This window comes from Aulonocara stuartgranti (genome assembly GCF_965226115.1).
Source record: "Aulonocara stuartgranti genome assembly, chromosome: 7".
Classification (NCBI taxonomy): Eukaryota; Metazoa; Chordata; class Actinopteri; order Cichliformes; family Cichlidae; genus Aulonocara; species Aulonocara stuartgranti.
In genome coordinates, this window is record NC_138945.1 from 32,151,140 (window position 1) to 32,173,377 (window position 22,238).

The 22,238-nt window shown below is 36.8% G+C and overlaps 1 long non-coding RNA gene across 1 annotated transcript in view; it reads left to right on the forward strand.

The window, feature by feature from the left end:
• Positions 1 to 253: 253 nt before the first annotated feature.
• Positions 254 to 22,238, forward strand: part of LOC309709927 — a 29,060-nt gene continuing 7,075 nt past the window's right edge. Inside the window, exon 1 of the long non-coding RNA XR_014277634.1 lies at positions 254 to 402. This is a non-coding gene — a long non-coding RNA (uncharacterized lncRNA). The remainder of the gene's footprint in view (positions 403 to 22,238) is intronic.

The following is a 22,238-nucleotide window of genomic DNA, read 5'->3' on the forward strand; positions in this document are numbered from 1 at the left end:
TCCTGCTCCATTTCTCTGATTCTGTGAAAGAACAAACAAAAAAACAGTTAAAAACATTTTTTTAATCTTTTTTTTTTAAATCAGGCCTTCTGCTGACACTCGTTTGTTGTTTAATTTATTTTTATTCCATTTTAACATGGTTCTCTTTTGATATTATGTTTTATTGTTTGTACAGTGATTTGTCACTTAAAAGTGCTATATAAATAAACCTTACTCTACTTGTTCTGCCTTGAGTTTAGTGCCCCCTATTGAGCCTTGTTGTTAATGTGACATGCACTTTGACCCAGAACAGGAAGTCGGCCATGTTAGTTGGGGTAAGCAGGTTCACATATGCTGAAGGGTTCCTGTAGTTATCCAATCCTGCAATCCTATTTCTTGTTATTGCCTTCGAAAGCATCATCTGTGAGTACTTGTTTACTTAAGTGTACAGAGCAAAATTTTTGTAACATTTTGGTAGGTTTGTGTTCTAAAGCCCAAGTTTGTGTATTAGTATATTGCTAATCTAACTACATGCTATGTATACATAGGATGACCTATTATATGAATTTGTCTTTGTCTTTTATTGCTAACCTTGACTTGCTGTAGAGTAGATAAGCGAATTTGAAGGCGCTTTCATAATGGTATTCTTATATTTAACATATTGTAGCTTCACTTCTCTTTGTTTTAACATTGTAGTAGTAGCTATGCGATCCAACTTAAACATTCCCAAACAGATGCATATGCAGTTTTAATATATCATTATATTAATCACCTTACTATTGTATTGTTTGTTTTTATGTTTTGGGTTTCACTCTGATTCAATGGTGTATGCCGGTGCAACATAAAATACAGCACCTGAGCTTGGACGCAATATCCTGACTCCCATATTATTTTGAATGGAGTTTGGCTGGGTGCTGAATTGTGTACCTACATACACATGCACACACACAAGGAGAGCAGTACACTACTTTTCTTACTTATGAACTAGTTACTGTTATCTGACTTTCTAAATGTGCATATCGTAATTTAAAAATAAAATGCTTTGTCATACAAACCGTGTATATTAAATTGAGCATAATAATATTATGTCATGCTTCAAACAGAGAAGCAGGCCATGTTATTATCTTATTTGAATATTTTAAAATTGTTTTAATTTAAACATATAATAGTAAATTTGATCAGAATATTCATTTCCAAAACTGCTTGTGATGCCTAGACATGGGAATCTAACAATTACAATTAAGGTTGTTTACATTATTATTTTATTAAAAATATTATGATATCACCTTACAGAAATAATGCATCTTAAGCAGAACCTTGTTGATCAAGTAGACACAGTCTTGGCTTACATATCAGCCCCTGAAGGCAAAAGTTCTCTGCTTAGCATCACTGATTCTGTCATTATTCGAATCGGGGAGTCTGTTGTACTCTCAGAAAAATTATGGTTCTTAAATGTTTCTTCAGATGACTTCATGGTTCTTTAAAGAACCATCATACATCAAAGAACCTTTTTATTTTGTTGATGGTTCTTTAAAGAACAAGAGGTTCTTCATCCTTAGCAATCTAAGTTTGATGGTGTAAAATGGCATAAATATGTATTCACTATAATTAGGGTGAGAATTATACTGTGTGTTTTGTTTGTGTGCATGTGTGTGTGAGACTTCGCAGTCATTTCACAAAAACCTATATCCATCAACACTGCAAAAAAATCAACTGTTGAAACTCTTTCAACAAAATTGAAAGAGTTGGTATGTTAACCTATTGGAGCTCTGTCATTATGCAAAGCACTTGCAGATAGAAATGTCCATAAAGCATGCCTAAGAAGAGTGGAAAGATCAGATTTTAACTGACCTGTGATCCAACCTGCTGCTCAAAATTATGCAAGTGCTCTTAATGGCCTTCATCATCCCTGACATAAGTACATCAGTGTCAACAAAGTGTATGAAACATCACACTTGATGGAAGCGATGCCATTTGTCATGACCTTAGGGGTGTCCAAATTCAGAGGCCGCATCCTCCTGAGGACCCGCCCTTTACGGTCTACGTGGGCCGGGTCCTCCGAAGGCCGGGCAGGCCGGAAGTGAGCGGCTTTGAAATTGGACAGTCTGGCCTTCAGTTTTGCATCACCAGCTGTCTCGGTGAAGTTTAATAAGCTCAGCCGTCTGCTCCTTGCTGTCTAAAATATAACAGGACACTGGAGTAAATTCTCGATCATCTCACACTTCTGATAATCAGTTTTCTGTTTGACGTTTATTCAGCTGTAATTTCAGCCAAACTCACGATTTACTTACGAACAAATGAAACACTGATAAAAGCCGAACAATAACAATTTAAATTTATCTAAGTGACTTATATATCATGTTCAACCTGAGTAGCGAAAGACGGCAGGGGGTTTATAAATGCTGTGCCGGGAGTTCGCTGTTCTCGCCCCGGTCAGCTGTCGAGCTGGTGGATAACAGACGTCTCCGAAAACGTCGGAGCGCTTTTGCAAATATGTGATGTCTTGAAAAACCGAGCAGGTATTTGAAGTTTACACAGCTACATGCCTGCCTGAAAATATCTTAAAAGTTTATTTTGTGACCCGCTACGAATTGTGGGATATGGTGGGCCATAAAGGATACATCTGACCCATCCTTCAATTTCGGGGAAAAGGAGGATGCATTTGTCAGCTGCATTTGGAGGAGTCTACGAATTTGGACAGCCTGTGTCGTAATCGCTCTACAAATGCGGCCTCAGGAAGATGCACTTATGAATTTGGACATCCCCCTTGTGCCTGTGAGAATACTACTGGAGATACTACGTCAAGGACATTTACACAATAATGAGATGGACAATGGGGTTTCTGTTCCCAAAAATATGCAATTAAATACAGAATATTGAAATAAAGTTGTTCTACAACAACTTTATTTCAATATTTCAGTATAAGTTTTTACTTTTAGGTTCAAAGTTGGTGATTAGTGTGTCACAAATGTACTTAAATTTCTATTCTTGTTCTTCTTTGATTCTTTTTTTTCATCTAGGATTGCCCTATCATTCAGTAATTGTGGTACATTGTTATTTTCTGATATAAGCTATGTTTTCCTAACATAAAACATACAACAGTGTTTTTGATTCATTATTTTTAGATTTCCAGTATTCTCTTGTAATCAGCTTTTGTGATGCAGTAAACCACAGAACATTGATTGCATGGGTTGTGCTAAATCAATCCTTCCTGCATATCCACCTATCGTTATTAACAGCTGTTCTCCAAAGTACCATAGACACAAACAAGGCCATGCAATGTTGCCATAGAAACCAGCAGTTTCACTCTGTCTCTTTGTTAAAATGCAGTGGGTGGGGGATTAAAACTAGAGTGACTCCAAGAAGGCATGACTGCTTTTGTTCAGGTCTCACTACATTGTACACGATGGGTGTCATCCAGATTTGTTTTAAATCTTCTACTCTTAAAATGACAAATTGTTTGTTTTTTTAAAAAGTAAGTGTGTGTGGGTGTGTGCGGTGGTGGGGGGGGAGTGAAACCAGCCTCACAGTTTCCTAGAGAAGTGAAGACATTACACTGTGATATTTCAAGCATCATGTTTTGTCATACACTTTTCTGTCCTAATGGCTATTTACGGTGTACTGATAATGGAAATGAACTCTGTCACATGATAAGCAGTACAAAGACACCACAGTTTTCAGATTTTCCTCCCATATCAAAAACAATAGTTTTCATAATTACCGTGTTCTATTCTTATCGGTATCTCAGGAGTTCAATTATCTACAATGGCACTGACAAAAGCAATTGGTGATGTAATCTACACCAATCAGCCATAGCATTAAAACTCTTGACATGTGAAATAAATAACATTCATCATCTTGTTACAATGCAGTGTACTGCTGGGAAACCTTGGGCCCTGACATTCAATTGGATGTTACTTTCTAATGGCACTCCCAGACAGTATCCACCCTCCAACACAGCAAAGCTACTCAGCAAACATGACAGAGCTCACTTTATCCAACTTCCACACTCCCTAGATACAAGTCTGATTGAGTATGTGTGAAATGTCACTACAAGCCCAGTCAACAAGGCCCCAGCTTCCAATCCTAAGGACCCAAAGGATCCACTACTAATGTTCTAATGACAGACACACATGGGGGATTTTCACAACAGTGTCAGTTTTTAATATCTGTTGATCCATGTAATTGTCGATAGCAAAAAAATAATAAAATAAAAATAAATTATATATAATACTGCACTTGAATCATCCTATGGTATATTTGTCCAATAACCTGGAAAGAAAATTGACAATAAAATGAAAAAGAAAACACAATGTTCAGAATTATTATCTAAAACCCATGGTTCCACTCAGCAGCAATGATTTCTTTGTTTATTTCTTATAAGCATGATATAGGTTTTTTTTGTTTGTTTGTTTTTTTTTAATTATTTAAAACATTAGGAAGTAATCTAAAGTCATCAACAGGTTTTTAGGGATAAACATCACCCCTAACAACATGCACTGGCTACCAACATCCAAGAATTGAACACATACTTAACAAGCTTTGATTAACTGATTGTTTGACAGTTTTATTTAATTTTTTAATTTAATTTAATTTTATTTATAAATAATCACCAAAGAAGGAAATCATTAATAACAAAAACAAAAGTAAAAAGCTGAGATTGAATGTTGTATGATTTCTGTGTGGTAGCAATGTCTGGCACTTGTAGGCAAGAGTACTAATTGCACTGTTAATGCTGTGTGTGTGTGTGTGTGTGTGTGTGTGTGTGTGTGTGTGTGTGTGTGTGTGTGTGTGTGTGCTTGTTTGTTTGGTTTTTGTTTGTTTGTTTGGTTTCATGGACTCGGAAAACGCTAAAGGACAACACAAAAACTATCGCCATGACTGAGTAAAAATGTATTGTAGATAGTTTCAAGTGTATCCTGCAGATTAATTTATTATAGAAGAATATAATTAGAGTTGTGTCTCTGTGTAGGCATATCCCCAATTTTGCTGCTTCTCCACCACCTCAGCTTCCACTGCTGGTGTAAATAGCAGGTCATCAGCAGTACTGACCAAGCAGAGGAAGACATAAGTAACTTTGCAGCTTAAATTTTCCATAGTTTGTGTTATGCCTTACATGCTTTGCTCACTGTAAAGCAACTAGTACAAGGTTAACATGTGGTGGTGGTGGGAGGGGGGGGGGCAGTTGGGGGAAGGGGTAATGGGGGGATGTCACAATTTGATTGTGACACTTAAAGAACCAGGCAGTCTCAAAGTTAAACAAAATGTAAAGGTTCATGTTGAGTCTGTTTCTGTGACAGTCTGGAGACAGACCTAGCTGTTGGCTCTCAATCCCATCCTTCATTGGGAGGTGTGTGACAGAAGACAGGGAAAGCAGACAGCCCTCTGAGGCAGGTCTCTGTGGTGTTCTTCTAGAAAGGTCACTTGTGCTTTCAGATAAATAAAACAACACCTGGCTCTTAGAGAAGCTGCCGGCTCCACGCCAATTCCTGCAGAAAGACAGGGGTCCCAGGTGCCAAGCACAGCAACCACTTTGAGCTGCCTGAGGCTGAACATTACACCTCTATCCTTAGGATGGGCTCACTACACATACACCTGACAACAGCTTTTTATATTTTCACTAAGTGAAAACAAACAACAGAAAACAGCATTAAAATTACACAAGCAGAGATCGTTCACGAATGCATAACGTGAAAAGACACAAACGCCTCAACATTCAACTGTGTTGTTGGGGTGCGCATCATATGTGATTTAGGGGATTTAACGACTCCTTTTCAAATACTGAATAGTATCATAAAGGAACTAAGCCTATACATTATCGAGCAAAGACATACCATCTAGAGAGCTGCGTGCACCACAAGTGGGGGTATACCTACATTTAACATTTGCACTAGAAAACACTTGTCAGCCTTCTGAGAGGCATTGTCTTTGGTTCAATAGCATAAAATAATAATAAAAAATACATTCTATATGAATGGAGGTTATTAAAATGTCCTTCTTTGAAGAATGCAATGTCATAGTAGTCTCAGTTACTAGCTTTTCACCATTTGAGTCTCATGAAGTTTTTTGTGGCATTAGAAATATCTACACAATAGATTTATTATTGATACATCTTAGACAGTTGTCTAGTAGTTTTATATTGCAATAAAATGCAGCAAAAGAGTTGCTAAATTAGTTATGAATCCATGAAGAAATACTGGTTATCAGATTAGGATTTTTTTCTATTTTCTTTCTTGGCTTGGGTTAATTTTGAAAATTGTAAAAACTACTAAAGGGGAAGGAGAGACGAAGTCTAGAGCAAGACAAGGAGAGCTGCTACTAGAAAGCGTTCAGACACGTCAATTCAATTCAGCTGGTCTGTCAACCCCATCATTGATGCCGTCATGCATGTAGAGCCATCATTCCTTTGTGTGCAGTCATTCCTCTGTACAAGGCAAAAGCAGCCATGTTTTATTTATTTATTTTATTTTATTTATTTATTGTTAGAAAAAAATCAGTGGATGGATAGGAACTAAATAATTATTTCAAGTAATAAAATTAGTATTATTTTTTTTAACTTTCTTCGTGGGCTGTTATTTAAAGTTTATTTCAAAGGAATAGAATAATTAATATCATTCGAAAAAATATGCTCTGCACATGCAAGGCTGAGCACAACTAAAGGAGGAGATGGAGTTAAGGTCACATCACCGAAAAGGTGACAAAGGGAAAAAAAGCAACATGAGATACTATCTTAGCAAAATCTTAGGTAACAGCATGCTACCAGAATATCTTTTGTGCACCTACTTATTTTTCTGAACCTGGTGAAATGATGAAACATAATTCTTCAAATGAGACATTTCCTCATTTGAAGATCTCCTATAGAAACTCAGTAAGTTGAGACCTGGTAACAGCAAAGGCCATAGAATACTGATTAAGTCATTCAGTGAAACATTGTGTGTTGGTAATACTCACTGTTATTCTGAAAGAGAATATTGTTTAGGCAGCATGCAAATGTTTCTTTACAAAATAAAGTTGAAGGATGATAAAAACAAAGGCCAAAAAAGATAAAGAAACAAATAAACACTCCGCAATAATTGCTAAAAACTGGTTTTCAAATTTTAATTATAAACATGAAAATCTAAACAATATTGAACAAAAGGAAGAAAAACACTTTTCTCACATAGCCATCTTATTGACAAAACGAATTACAGCATGGTTCGGAGGATTGTGATTGGTTAAGGTTGTGAGTGATGCAAGGACAGCAGCAGCTTTTTGCTTAATTTAAAGAATTTAAAAGAATTTATCATGCACTGAAAGGACAAATTTATAATAAATTTATTCTTTGATTTTCACGACACACAACTAATCAATCCTCATCTGCTCTATTGCTCCCTCAGTAGCTTCTTTCTGCCTGCACAGGCACACAAATTCACACATCCTCTATGATATATATAATGTTAGGTAATGGTCATGCAAAATCCTTTGTTTCATTAGATGGTAATCAAAGCAGCTTTCAATACCTTTCCTTTAATGTGAAGCCCAATCATGATGAAAAACTGAGAATTTGGTTCATAATTATAAGGCAGGAACCAGGAGTGGAGTTTGAAAATTAACACATAAAAATATGATTAAAAAAAAAACCAAAAACACGTATTTTTACTTTAGAGGGATATATCAGAAAACTCATCAGCCTTTTTGTGCTTTTTAAAAAAAAATAAAAAATAGAAATACCAGTGATATACTAGATTTCTATTTAATTTGAATTTCTTAATAAATAATGCTTGTTCGTTTGAGTCAAGCTATGTAGTTTGATCTGACATAACCTGCCAACTTCCTAGTGCAAAGTCTGGATCTCCTGTACAATAATTTTCTTGACCTTATCCCAACAATTTCTGTAGTTTATGTGAGAAAATAACTTCAGAGAGGTACATATTGCAGGAAACTGCACTGTGTTGACCTTCAGGACCATATGACAGTAGATATGAAGGAAGAGAATCTGCTTTTTGATTTGTCAACATTAACAGCCCCTGAACTTTTGTTCTACATGGTTTATTGTTGCATAAACTGTGCACTGACCTGGCAGTTTATTAGATGCACTGAGCTACAGCCAGCATAACCTGCCTTCAATAAATCCTACCTTCATGAGGCTTATCAGGTGTTGTTGACACTGTGTCAGAGAGGTGTTGATTTAACCATGTGGTCAAGTCTGTGGAGGATTTAGACCAATCTGGTGGACAGTTTGTCTCTGAAATTGGGGACATGGGACAGATAGTATTTCAATAGAAACACTGACACAAATGCAATAAAATACACATTCAGGCCAACCACTTTAAATATGGGAGTCTGCTATATGTTAGCAGTTGGCCATGTATGATCATAATCAGGCAATTTAACAATCTACATGACATGATACAAAGCATTGATCACCATGACCACGATCTGTTTATAAGGTTGGGGAAACATGCAGTCAGCTGAGACTTAAGAAGTTACTTGGATGAGTGTTTCTCCCACTGAAAATGCAAATTAAGCTTACGCATAAGTTCAATAAGAAAGATCTGTATTCAGTCATCTCTCTGCTTTCCCAGGTGTGCAGCTGCTAGTCTATTCTTTACATCACTTCCACTTTCTAGCACTGAGCAATGCTGTTACTGTAGTTCAATCATATTTCTGCCCGCTTTCTTCAACCCAATCAGCCTCCACTCTGCATGCTTTAAATTGCACTGCTCATCTTTCATTCCCTGCTGCAGACTCCTTTGCGCACTCACCTCCTCTTCTTCTCCACCTCAAGCAAGTCACTTCATCTAAGCTTCCATCTTATCTTCTGGTGGTGGTGAAGTCTAGTTGCCAAATAAAATAACTGAACTATGTATATCAATAAATTATGTTCACGTCCTTCTAATTAACTCTCCTTATTAAACTTCCAGATGAACAGAATCAGTTTTCTAGGACCTCCTTACCCAGGTGATTGAGCATGCATCAAAACACGATAAACCATCTTGCTTTAGCTTTAACCACAGAACAGCTTGCTGCTTTGAGTCTGATGATCCAAGAGATGTAGTGAGTGAGTGGTTAAAAGCTCTTAGACAAATAAAGGCACAAACTTTGATTTCCATAAAACCAAACAGTAAACAAACAAAAAAAAGTTTTTTGAACTAAATCTGTGTAACAAATTTTTATTTACTGAATTTAAATGAATTTAGCATGTAGTAAAATATGCTATTCTATTTATTAATGGAAGTTTGTACAAGATTACACACTGTTAGTACAACTGAAATTACAGTTGTACTGTTAGTACAACTGTAATTTCATATGACTTTAAATTCAGTGCGTTCATTAATTGTATTAAATGGTAAGTGGACACAGCAGAGAGTGGCCATTTACCAGTTCTAATAACTGATGATGATTTGTGCTTCTTGTTGTGCCAAGAATGGCAAAATACATCATACACAACTCCCAATTCCCTCAACCCATAATGCATCATGATACTGTTATACTTTCCCTGTACTAGAAAAAAAGCAGACTGTCTCAGCAGCAGAAAGAGAAACAGAGGAAACAGTAATAGGTATGTCAATAAGACCATAGAGCGAGCTGGTTCACTTGGGATCCAACTAGCTCTAGTTCTAGAGAGCACTTTCAGCCAGTTGTGGGAAACGGCGCACAACTGAAGCATCTATTCTTTATGTTGATGCATTTGCAACACATTCTAGGTTTACATCTGGGCTGGCGAAGGCTAACACTAACACAAGCAGTGTAATTGGAAAGTTTATATTTTAATTTGTTTGCTTTGATAGATAGCATAAACAGAATGCTACTTGCACTGTGCAGTGGTTTCCGGGAAGAAAAATAACTGGGGCTGAAATGATCACACCCTGTGGTTTATTAAAACATACTGTATCACTGAAGAACTCCACATCATAAATAATGCTGCTGAACCTTAACAATATGCTCCATTTGCCATTGCCTTCCAGGCTTCACGAATAGCAGAATCCAGCTTGGGGCCTTGACCTACACTGAAAACAAAAGCTTTAATATAATAATTCACAGTGAACTTAACCAAGATCTGCAATGCAAAGGGACACTGATTGTTATCCAAGTTACATCACCTTCTGCAGTAAACTGCATATGTTACAAATCATCCTACTATAAATGAAACTATAAAAGGCTTGTTTAACCTAATCGTGCACTCTCATTGATATGTGATATAAACAAGGACAATGGATAACTTTAAACAATATAAATCTAAAGGTATAAGAGCATAAATCAGTATGATGAATGCAAAGTATAATAATCATATACTAAGAATAATTTACTCACAAAGCAACGCTGTCCCTTTTTTCTATAAATCAATCTAGAAAAATACATACATATATACAAACACACACTTATATATATATATCAGGGTAAAATAAATACGAGCACAGCATAGACATATATTAATGGTTTATTGTCATTTTTTAGTATACCAAAAGACAAAAAGGCATTTTAACCCTCAGCACAACATCACTACTAATACATGTCACATATTAGTGTTTTAAACAGTAATAATTAAATATATTTGCTATACTATAAATAAATATATATACATACTATATCTACAGATAACACAACAAATAATACATGTATTGTTTAATTAATAAAATATCAGAAAGTGATAAAACACAATAGAAATAGCAATAGCTTCATAACAGACCAATAAATCAACACAATTTCATCAGCAGATGTTTGCATGTCCAGTAAAAACATTTCAACAACAAGTTTATGATTAAAATGATCAATGAACTTCAGCCTTACACTATGTAATGTACGTTTCATGCTGTACTCATGGTCCTTTGTTAGTCCAGTTTAGGACCATGTCTCTGACGTATGTATCATATCAAATATATGTCATATCAAAACAAGCCCACCACTGCAGTTGTTTCAGTTTTTCACTGGTGTTTCCTGTCAGCTGGTCAACCTCACTCAGGCGGACATCCATATCAGCCAACCAAACGACAAGTTCCTCCCTTTGTGCTTCAAATCCCTCCCGCTCTGAGACAAGGAGCTGAAAGAGAGAGAAAAGAGTCAATTATAAAGAAGAGAGAAAAGTGAAACCCTCCTCAGAAGGTCTGACTCGCATACCTGCAGTTGACCTGTGATGGACTCCAGTTTGGCGTTCACGTCATCCCTCGTTGTTGCCAACAGCCGAGTCTGCAGGGTGCCCTGGAAGAGCTGAGTTAATGTTCGACTCCTCCTGGTCAGGCTCTAAAGCTGGATGAGCCGAGGTCTCCCCTCTCATCGCTGCCTCTTAACACAGAAACACAAATTGCATCTGAAGCAGGAGGTGCAGATTTTTTTTGCTATTCTTTTCTAAATCCAGGCTAGATCACGTGGAGGTATTTGGAAAATGTTTTTGGCCAGTGGACGACTGTTGTCTTGCAGAAAGTCAAATCAAACATATGCGATACACAACCAATTCACAAGAACACATTATAAAAAATAAGTCCAGTTCTTGCCTGATTTCAAGTGAAATCTGCATCAAAACAGGGTAAAACGAGTGTTTGCAGCAAATGTGAGCACAAAGCCTCACTATGTACAAGCCTGCTATTACAGTTCTCCTCTATGCAGACGACTTTCCTGTTTTCAAGGCACAACTTGGACCTGCTGTACGAATATTATGAATACACACTAAATGACACAATAGTGTGCATGTCTCCAGATCCTGATCCTCATCCTAATATGGTCCCAACATAGCAACAGCAATAAAGCAAATGTTGAGGCTTCAAAATACATGCTGAGTGATACACTCAACAAAAATATAAACGCAACACCTTTGTTACTGCTACCATTCCCCATGGGATGGACGTAGAGACCTAAAATTCAGTCCAGATACACAATATAACCATCCCTCCCAAACAGTGGTCACAAATCAGTCCAAATGTGTGGTAGTGGGCACATCTGCTATATTGAGATAATCCATCCCACCTCACAGGTGTGCCACATCAGGATGCTGATCTGACATCATGAGTAGTGCACAGGTGTACCTCAGACTGCCCACAACAAAAGGCCACCCTGGAATGTGCAGTTTTGTCTCACAGCAAAATGCCACAGATGCCACAAGCAATGAGGGAGCGTGCAATTGGCATGCTGACAGCAGGAATGTCAACCAGATCTGTCGCCCGTGCATTGAATGTTCATTTCTCAACCATAAGCCGTCTCCACAGGCGTTTCAGAGAATATGGCAGCACATCCAACCGGCCTCACAACCGCAGACCTCGTGTAACCACACCAGCCCAGGACCTCCACATCCAGCAGGTTCACCTCCAAGATCGTCTGAGACCAGCCACCCAGACAGCTGCTGGAACAATTGGTTTGCACAACCAAACAATTTAACGTGTTGGCCGTCTAGCCCCACGCACGGGGCGATGGGCGGTAGCTCGTTTAAGGAGATTTGCCGTGTTGTGGCGTTAAGGTCATTTCAACGAGATTAACCTGAAAGCACTAGTGGGAACACAACGAATATGACTGCACATTTATGCCGACATCATCCTAGTGCAAAGACAAAAACAACAAGCATGCTACTAACTTTAGCCGAGTCATTTAGACAGCCGTTAGCACATGATTCTCCTTATGGGGACCTGATATGTTTAATATGCTGCTGAGAATATAGCCCAGAAGAAGCGGATAGTATAGCTTTTATTTTGGAAAGAGACATTTCTCTGTAATAAACTCTCTTTTCCAAAGATGAGTGATTCCTCAATCAGATACAGGGCTCGCAATATCGCTAGCCCGACGTCCTGGGGCTAGCGATTTTTTCAGTCGGGCTACCAAAATCTATCTCTGCCCTGCCCGTCGGGCTATTGTAGGAAGGAAAAATATATGTCAATGCTTTTGCATTCTTTCAGAAATGTAGCTGGGTAATTATGTCATTGGCATCGGTGAGCCACTGTCAATATGTGACATATTGAAATCGCGTTTGAATTTGCGCTTGTTTTTTTGCTTTCACTTTGCAATCGTGCGAACTGTGTATAGAGAGCGACAGCACTGATCTGTGAGTGATGATAATTTGTGCACCAATTCCTCTGACATCGTCTTATTAATCGTTAGCTTACTATGCAAACATGACAAGTGAAATCTCCCGCAGCAAGCTTAAACATGTGAGAGGTTGATCGCGCAGAGAATCGCTGAGCTTATGTGAGTGCCTGTGTAAAAGCAGCAGGATATATATTTCAGTTCTGCTGAGCCAAATAAGACAGGTCAGGGTGAAGAAGTGACAGCCAAAGAAAAGCTTACCACAAAACGGAGAAGTTATGACAAATCAGACTATAAGGCAAAAAGAAAGTGCAGCTTTATCGTTTCATGGACAAAATAATTTCTGTGGCTGCAATATGACGAGCTAAATAACCAGGGCTGCACATAAGTGGTCCGCAGGTGCGCATTCGCTGTCAAAATAAAAAACACGCACAAGGGTTAGGGTTAAATTTAAAAACTGTACTTTTGAGTTAAAATATATATTTATAATTTTAATAAATGACAAATTAAAAAGGCATGAACATTTTTTTTGTATCGAAAAAATATCGAACCGTGACACCAAAGTATCGAACCGAACCAAACCGTGAATTTTGTGTATCGTTGCACCCCTACTAGATCAGTATGTAATTGTGTACAGTTGTAGACATCTGAGCACTGGGAAAAGTTTTCAAGTTTTTTTGGCGGAAGCAGATGGAGTGTTAGTGGAGGACTTACACATTGTTCTTAAACAATGTAAAAGTGTGTATTTCTTCATTTTAAGCTTAACATATTCTTCTTGGCTTTCAGACATAGTTAACATGTTGGTGTGTTCTTCATAAAGAAGTAATTAATACATATATTAATTTTATAATTAATATGTTCTTGGAAACACAAATCCAGCAGTAATGTATATACATACTAATGTAATAATAATAATAATAATAATAATGTATATACATATTCAACTGTATATACATAACACTATTTATTACATATTACTTACGTCTTGTATATTGTACATTTTATATATATGTGTGTGTGTGTGTGTGTGTGTGTATGTGTGTGTGTGTATGTGTGTGTGTGTGTGTGTGTGTGTGTGTGTGTATGTGTGTGTATATGTGTGTGTGTATGTGTGTATATGTGTGTGTGTATATATATGTGTGTGTGTGTGTGTGTGTGTATATGTGTATATGTATGTGTGTGTATGTGTGTGTATATATATGTGTGTGTGTGTGTGTGTGTGTATGTGTGTGAGTGTGTATATATATGTGTGTGTGTATACATATGTATATATATATGTGTGTGTGTGTGTATGTATGTTTTTCCCTATGTTAATACTGTCCACATGTACATAGCGCTGCACCCCCCCCCCCCCCCAGCATGTTTACACTGAGTAGGAGATGCTCTGTATCTCATTGTACAACTGTATAGTGACAATAAAGGCATTCTATTCTATTCTAATGGAATTCTAACCCAAGATGAAAAGGTCAAGCAAAGAAACCCAAACAGACTGAGTTCTCTGGCTTTCTCTGAGCTGAAATATTAGAAATTTACTGAGCTGTCAATAAAAGATGCAGCTTCAGGTTAAGGTTTTCTTTTCAGGGTTTACATCCGTGGTCATGTAACACAGTGATCCACGTGGTAGACAGAGTCAACACAAAGATAATGCGTTTGTGCCCTGGCTCTACTCTCTAGCTGAAGTGAAGTTTTATTTTGTAACAGCAAGTTCTAAAGGACCCCAGTGGAGCAGTGGCAGATCTCCCAGAGCTTCTGCATGGTTGATATAGGGCCAGGCTATTTGCTCTGACACATCCTTATTAAAATCTAGTGCGTTTGTCCTTATTCTTCCAACCCTCATCTCTCCTCTTTCTCTTTTTTCCCCACTATTCTTTCACTCCACCTCAACTATAACACCAGAATGGGGTGGAGGACTAAGAGGACATAAATTCACTGAGCTGCTCCAGGCAAGGTCTTCATCAGTAACTCATTTCTCATCATTTTACATAAAGTCAGCAGAATGCCCGTATAATTACACCAGATTTTAGTGAATACATCTAAAGCAAACCTGTGCCCATTCTCTATTGTTATTTTGCACAGTAAGGGTTCTAAAGAAAAAAAATCACTAAGTTGATCTGTGACAGAGGAATTGCAGCTGCAAAGAATTGGTCGGAGAAGAAAAAATCTCTCCATTGCATTAAACATGAAATGGTCCCATTATGTAAAGTTGTAATAAATTATGAAAGTGGCATACATTTACTGTGTAAAACATACTTTAAATACTGCATAACCACCAAGACACATGCATTTATAAACCTGTCTGGACTAAATCTTTGCTCTTAACTTTAACAGAGCAGATATATACGTGTCTTAGCTACATTTGATATTGATGAATAGTAAGTTCAAGAAAAATGCATGAGTGCTTTCCCCTCTGGAGCCGATGACTTTGCAATCCCCCTTTGTCCTTGTTTCATTAGTAATTAGTCTCCCACTGAAATATAAATTTTGTATTTTTAATCAGTAGTCGTTAGAGACTTGGGTTATGATGCTCTGTCAAAAAGGTCAAATCAGTTGAACAAATACTAATAGTGACTGAGACCATGGTTACATATGTTTACCTAAATCAGCTCTCGCTCTGAAGGACAAGTGTGTGTGTGCGTGTGTGCACACGTGGTCAAGTGTGACTTTGCAGTGATTAATGTCCTGCGTCCTTACTCTGTGAGAGGGAGATAATACAGAAGGCTGTGGCCTTCGTGTTCTTGGTTTGTGTTAATGCTTGCACCTATCAGGAGAGTTCAAAATCCCTAAAGAATGACATTTACAAGGATAGGTTTATAGATACACTGTATTGAGTAAGAGCAAGAAAATGGAAGGACTTAGGTCTTATGTATAAATAACATTTAGAAAAAAAATCTTTATCCACTCAACCTACTGTGTTGCATCTTTTTAGATCATACATCACATTGGACAGTTTATATGCAGATGCTGTGCAGTGTTTTGCATACGACGCTATCTTATTATTTTTTTTATCTCTTCAGTTCTGAATAAATGGTCATATTAATGATGATGTAGTAATTATCATTACTATATTTTTCTTACAACCTTCATTTTTCTTGGTGTGACATATATATGATATATTTGTAATAGGAACACCTGGGCTTTGGTGCAGCTATGATTTTTTTTTTTTTAAATGACAATTGTAAAACACTTTCATCATGGTTACAGATCATATTTTTCATAGGCAATGCTGCTAAAAAAAACTTTATTCCTCTTCTAGGGATAATAAATGCCAGCATGAGTCATGATCTTAAATCTCTAGACAAGTTACATTTTTGTTATGGATGAATTGTTAAATTATGTATCTATTTCACGCACTGTAGTCAAGTGTATTTCCCTAAATGTTATTCTTCTCCATTTTCCTAACTGTTCATCAAACTTAGATCTAACCCTTCTATGACCCTATCTTAGCTGACATAGGGCGAAAGCTGGAGTGCACCCTAGAGAGGTCACAGTCTATCACAAGACTAATACAGAGACACATACTCTCACATTCATACCTACCGTCAGTTTAGAATCACTCCAACCTAACAAGCATGACTGTGCTCCTATGAAGCCATTACCATTAATCTACACAAAATAAAATTCAAACAATAAACACAACTCTTTTATACTATAAATAAATGAGTATCCACAATCATCTGCCAGCACACTTCTGTACACAATGGATTTCAACAGCAAGACATTCTAGCCCTTATTTTATGTATTTACCTATTTATTTTCTCACAGTGTAAAGTATTTAGCAAATTTAATCTCAAAACCAGCCAGTTAAAGAAGCAGGCATGGGTTTTTTGTTTGTTTTTGGGGTTTGTGTGTGTGTGTGTGTGTGTGTGTGTGTGTGTGTGTGTGTGTGTGTGTGAGAGAGTGAGAGAAAGAGAGACTTCTGGGTGTACATTCCTTAGCATTTACGCCTACTGAAAGCAAGCATTTCTGCTTGCCTGACAAATGTGCAAGAGAAAAATTAAATAAATAAATAAAATAACAGTCACTGTACAATACATAGCAAAACGATGCACAGCAACAAAAAGAACACCTCCACATCCCCAGAGGGGTAGGAGAGAAGAAAATAAAACTTCATCGGAGAGAAAACCTCTCTGTATTTCCCCTGCCATTCACTCAAGTAAACTACAGCTGGCTACTGTGATAATTAGGACTTTTACAAGTAGTGTACACATGGGGACATACTGTATGACAATTTCATTCCTATGAATAACACTTTAACAAACACTGGCAATTAGTCTAAAAGTTACTATGTAGAAGTAAAAAAAAACAAACACGCATACCGCAAGAAATAGGATGTAGGTGATTGTACTGTAAGTCTGTGTAGAAATGGGTTTATTTTCTTTACATGCTACTAAAAGTGGAATTGCTCTCCAAGCATTTTGTATTCATGAGGATACAAGCAGAAAGAAAGAAAGCCAAAACATTCTGGTAGACCAAATCAACATACTATAAAGTCAAACAGGGAGACCTGTAAAATTGAACAAACACCATATTTAAAGCCAAATACATCACAACGTTAAAGCTTTTGGTTGTGAATTTGTTGTAACTGATCCATAACAATTTAAAAAAATATACACTATATTTACACACAACTTTACTTACAAAATGTTCTGGCTAATCTGCCTGACTACACTAGCATTATGAAGTGCCATTGTGCTACTTGAGTTATATGCATGCAAAGCACTTGCTCATATTAAGTGTAGCATTTGTTTTTAGAGAAGCAGCAGCCCTTATACTCTTTAATGTTATAGTTCACATTCTACACAGTCATGTGAAAACAAGGTTTCCCTGGACATTATGCATACAACCTATTATTCAATAGCTTGTATAATCACATTTAAGAGCAATAAGCAACTGTATTCTGTATGAATTTATCAGTCTCTTTGATCGTTGTGGAGGAATTCTGGTCATTCTTTGACCCTTTTTCCTTTGTTCATTGAGGTTTGTGGAAATTCATTTAAGATTTGCTGGTATGGTTCAGATCTTTGTTTGTTGTATTGTCCAATTTCTGCAAATCTTTAGCTGCTTTAGCTTAGTTTACAGCAACTGCCACATCAGGTCCTGTGGTTACATTGTTACTATAATATTTGACTTCTTACAAACTCACTTGTAGAATGCTGGCATAGGCAAAGTTGGAATTAGGAACAAGACTGGAGTCTTTGGCAGGTGACCTTGCTAAGCGTTTGATGCATACAGCAGCAGAAATGCAAGAAAAACACTGAGTGGGCAATGCTAGTTTTAAGAGTGTCATTTAACTCAAAGTGAATGCCTAAGTACATGTGAACAACTTTTAACAGAATTTGTCTTTGCAAACAAAATCCCAAAATGATTAGAAAAACGTCTTCTATAACTGGGATGGGAGAGCACTAATCAGACGCTTGAGCAGAGATGACAGAAAAAGCCTTTTCTCTATTACCAATAGCGGTAATGAATCTATTATAGTGCCAGAGTATAATTTAGTAACATTTAATAATTTGCCATCTTTAATCATTCCCATTTGTTTGAAAAGGGATTAAATCACTTAAGTTTGGGTACATTAACATGACACCTGATTAGGACAGACCGATCTATTTCAGATTTAAATTAGGAAAATACAGTATTTTAGTGGTTTCAATAGTGAAATGGCATGCCATACAATAGCAGAGGACAAAAGGCAAAACTGTGTAAGAGGTAGGCCATAGCTTATTTGAAAAAAAAAAAAAAAGCGAGACAGAGCGAGAGCGAGAGAGAAGAATAAGAGAAAGAAAACCCAGGGAGAATCTGTTTTGGAAGATGCTAATAGAATCTTAAAATGTGAATGAGTAGAGGGGACAGTACCCAAATGAGAATGCCACATTGATCCTGATCCTGACACACAAAGGCCTTGCGGGACAAAAGAAAGAGAGACAAATATAACATGCAACAAAAAGGAGGAAATTAAAAAGTCATTCTCACAGGGTTGTGAAAGGCGAGGTTTATAAGCCCTTGTCACGTACTCCCAATAGGCATAACCCCATTTTCATATACAACTAATTTAATCAAGGTGACTTCTCCTTCCTGCCTCTCTCAGGATAAAGACTGGAGTTTGTTGTTCCCTTGTGCCCACAAGCCAGCATATGCTAAGATATCTGTCTGTGGTTCATCCTCCATAAAAACTCAGTGTGGCATAATCTGTACTGAGGACAGCTCTCCCCTCCTTTGTTCTCCTTAAAAACCTTAGTGCTTTCATGACACCCTGAAAACTTTCCTTATGGCATGTTCATTATCATTTGGGAGTGACAAAATGGGTTTTTACTTAGTTGACTTCATATGAAACATTTATGAAAAATGCTCTGCTTTAATGGTTATATTTAACATTAACTACTCAACATTCAAACTAAAACAAAAAGGAATATAAAGGAAAACATACAACCTTATTACTTTTATTTGGCTCTCTATTTTGAATTGTTTCTGTTATACTGTTGTAAAATATATGTACACTTATAGGAAATCAACTTTTATTCCACCTGCAGAATATTTAGTCTTCATAATCAATGCCATGTATAAATCATCTGTCTTCCTAACTGTTCATATTTTCATGTCGGTGCATTCCTGTTTAGATCTTCAAAGACCTATTTTGAGACACAAATTAGCTGTGACAGACTTAACCATGTGACAGAGAGGAAAGAGAGCAAAAATAAAATCAAAGTCTGCTGTGTCAGAGAATGCCGTACTGGGGTTTGTGGTCTTGTACAATTGGCTTGGTAAACAGCTGCTTCTCACAGATCAAAGAGCCAATCACACAAGGGTAAAGAATGTTTGAAAGAGGAGCAAAGATCTATTTCTTTATCCTGACTTAACCTGACAGGGCATAGAAAAAGAATGCAGCTCTAACAGATTGATGACCCACCAACTAATGCTCTTTTATATGATAAATACGAGTGTATATTGACTTATTGTCTGCAGCTGAAGCTGAAATTAAAATGGATTCCTGGATGTACTAGTGTGACACTTAAAGCCAAGACATAGACAATTGTGATTCATGAAGCTGATAACTGAGGCCAAGGACATAACCTGATCAATTACTAGATGGTCACTTAATTGATGGTTATTTAAATAATATAGCAGATTTCTTTTTTTTTCTGTGCTATCAACTACTTTCTAAAATTGTGGGAAAAGCTTTGTTTTGTTGCCATATGAGCCTAGTGCAGTGGTTTTGACAGTGACATTTAGATATTAACAGCAATGACATTTCCATGAGCTAGCTAAATATTAGCATGCAAAATTAACATAGTAAAAATTAATTATATACTGCCTACATCAGTGACCTCCTGACCCAGTATGAACCTTCCAGATCCCTCAGGTCATCTGGATCTGGTCTTTTATCAGTTCCCAGAGTCAGAACCAGACACGGAGAAGCTGCATTCAGCTTTTATGCTCCTTATATCTGGAACAAACTCCCAGAAAGCCTCAGATCAGCTGAAACACTCAGTTTATTTAAATCCAGGTTGAAGACTCACCTATTCTCAGCTGCATTTGAATAAAGCACCAAATCCACACTTTTAAGCTTAAATTTCAAAACTTACATTTAACTACTGATTTTATCTACTGTTCAGATTCTATCTGTTTTGATTTTATATACTGTTTTGTTTGTTTGTTAATTAGTTTGTTTGTTTGCTTGTTTTAATCAATTTTAAATCATGCTTTTTATTTGTTTTTGTTTCTAATGTCTCTGTAAAGCACTTTGAATCACCTTGTTGTTGAATTGTGCTATACAAATAAACTTGCCTTGCCTTGCCTTGCCTACCAAATATATGATGCAGTGTTTCAGTGCACACTCAGTAAGCTCTTAGAAAAGGGGTAGCTTTGTGGGTCTTATTATTTTTAAGTGGTTCATTATACATAGACAATTTATATATATATATAGATATATATTTTATTTAAAAATGTTGAAAACATTATCAACAGATTGTTTTGCCTCCCTTAAACACCTTCATGTTGTAGAGAAAAACTAAGAGTAGCAAGAGCAGTAATGAGGACTTTATTTTGTCCATTTGGGAAACACAAAGATCACTTTTCACCCAATAATTATTGTGATAGGTTTGTTAATGTATTACCCAGTTTCAATGCCAATGTGTAAATTTTTGTAATTGTATATTATATATTTGAGGTTGAAGGTCAGTTTCAGTTTAAACGTTGATTACAGATATCTTTTATACTGGTGTTTATACACTCAGTCTACTTAGAAATTTTCAACCTGTTCTTATAGTAATCACTTATTCCTTTGTGACACTTGGTCAGATACCATAGTCAGGAAGATGGGCTGACACAGAGATTAGATAAAATGAATAAATTATGTGCATGAAATCATAGGCATGCAAGTCTTTTAGTCTTTGTACTTCCTCCCAGGGGAAGGTGGAGACGAGTGCAAGATTTGAAATTTCAGGCCTCTAATGCTCTGATGCAGTTTCACCTCAGGGGACCTTATTAGTCAATGGGTCACTACACACTGCACCCCTAACAGAACAGACTCCTGTGCCCATGCCAGAACTTGTCTTGATTAATTATCAACAGAGGCCATATCCAGCTGCCACAGGCGAGAACAGAGACACAGTGAAAGAAAGAGAACATAACTACCTCTAATAGTACCACTAATGCTGCTGCTGCTACTTCTGTTCCTATTTGTGATTTGTGTACTGTCTCTCAAAGCCAATAATCCAAGTTGTGTTGCTTAAAAGAAATACAATTAATAGTAAAATAAAATGACAAAGCAGCTATCCAATTTATTTTGCCATTTTTGTATAGTTTAAATAAACAATCATTTTTATAAGCTATTATAATGAAACTAGGCTATGTGGGATGAAATTATCTTTTGTTTCAGTTCCTTAAAAGCAGTTTGCTGTTTCACATTAATAGAATGAGAATTTCCCCCCAAAAGGCATGAGAATAAGGGTATACAAATTCTTGCATTTCCTCAGATACTGTAGCTTGCATAAATACCCATACAACATTTTTAGTTTGCAGGTTCAGGCAGTGAGCACTGAGCGTTGACCAGTGCAGGGAATAGTTTGCATTTGAAATAAATGTAAGCAGGATCCAGTCCTAAACTTTAGCTTTATCCTGTGTGAATGTGCTGTTTTAGATCTGAGACAAACTATTACATTTTGTTTTTGCCTAAACATAAGACCCAACCTACTAAGGATGTCAGGCTTTCCTATTTTTCCCCATTAAGCTGGTTTTGCAGGCATAATGTCTGTTTCTATCTTTCAGACTACTTC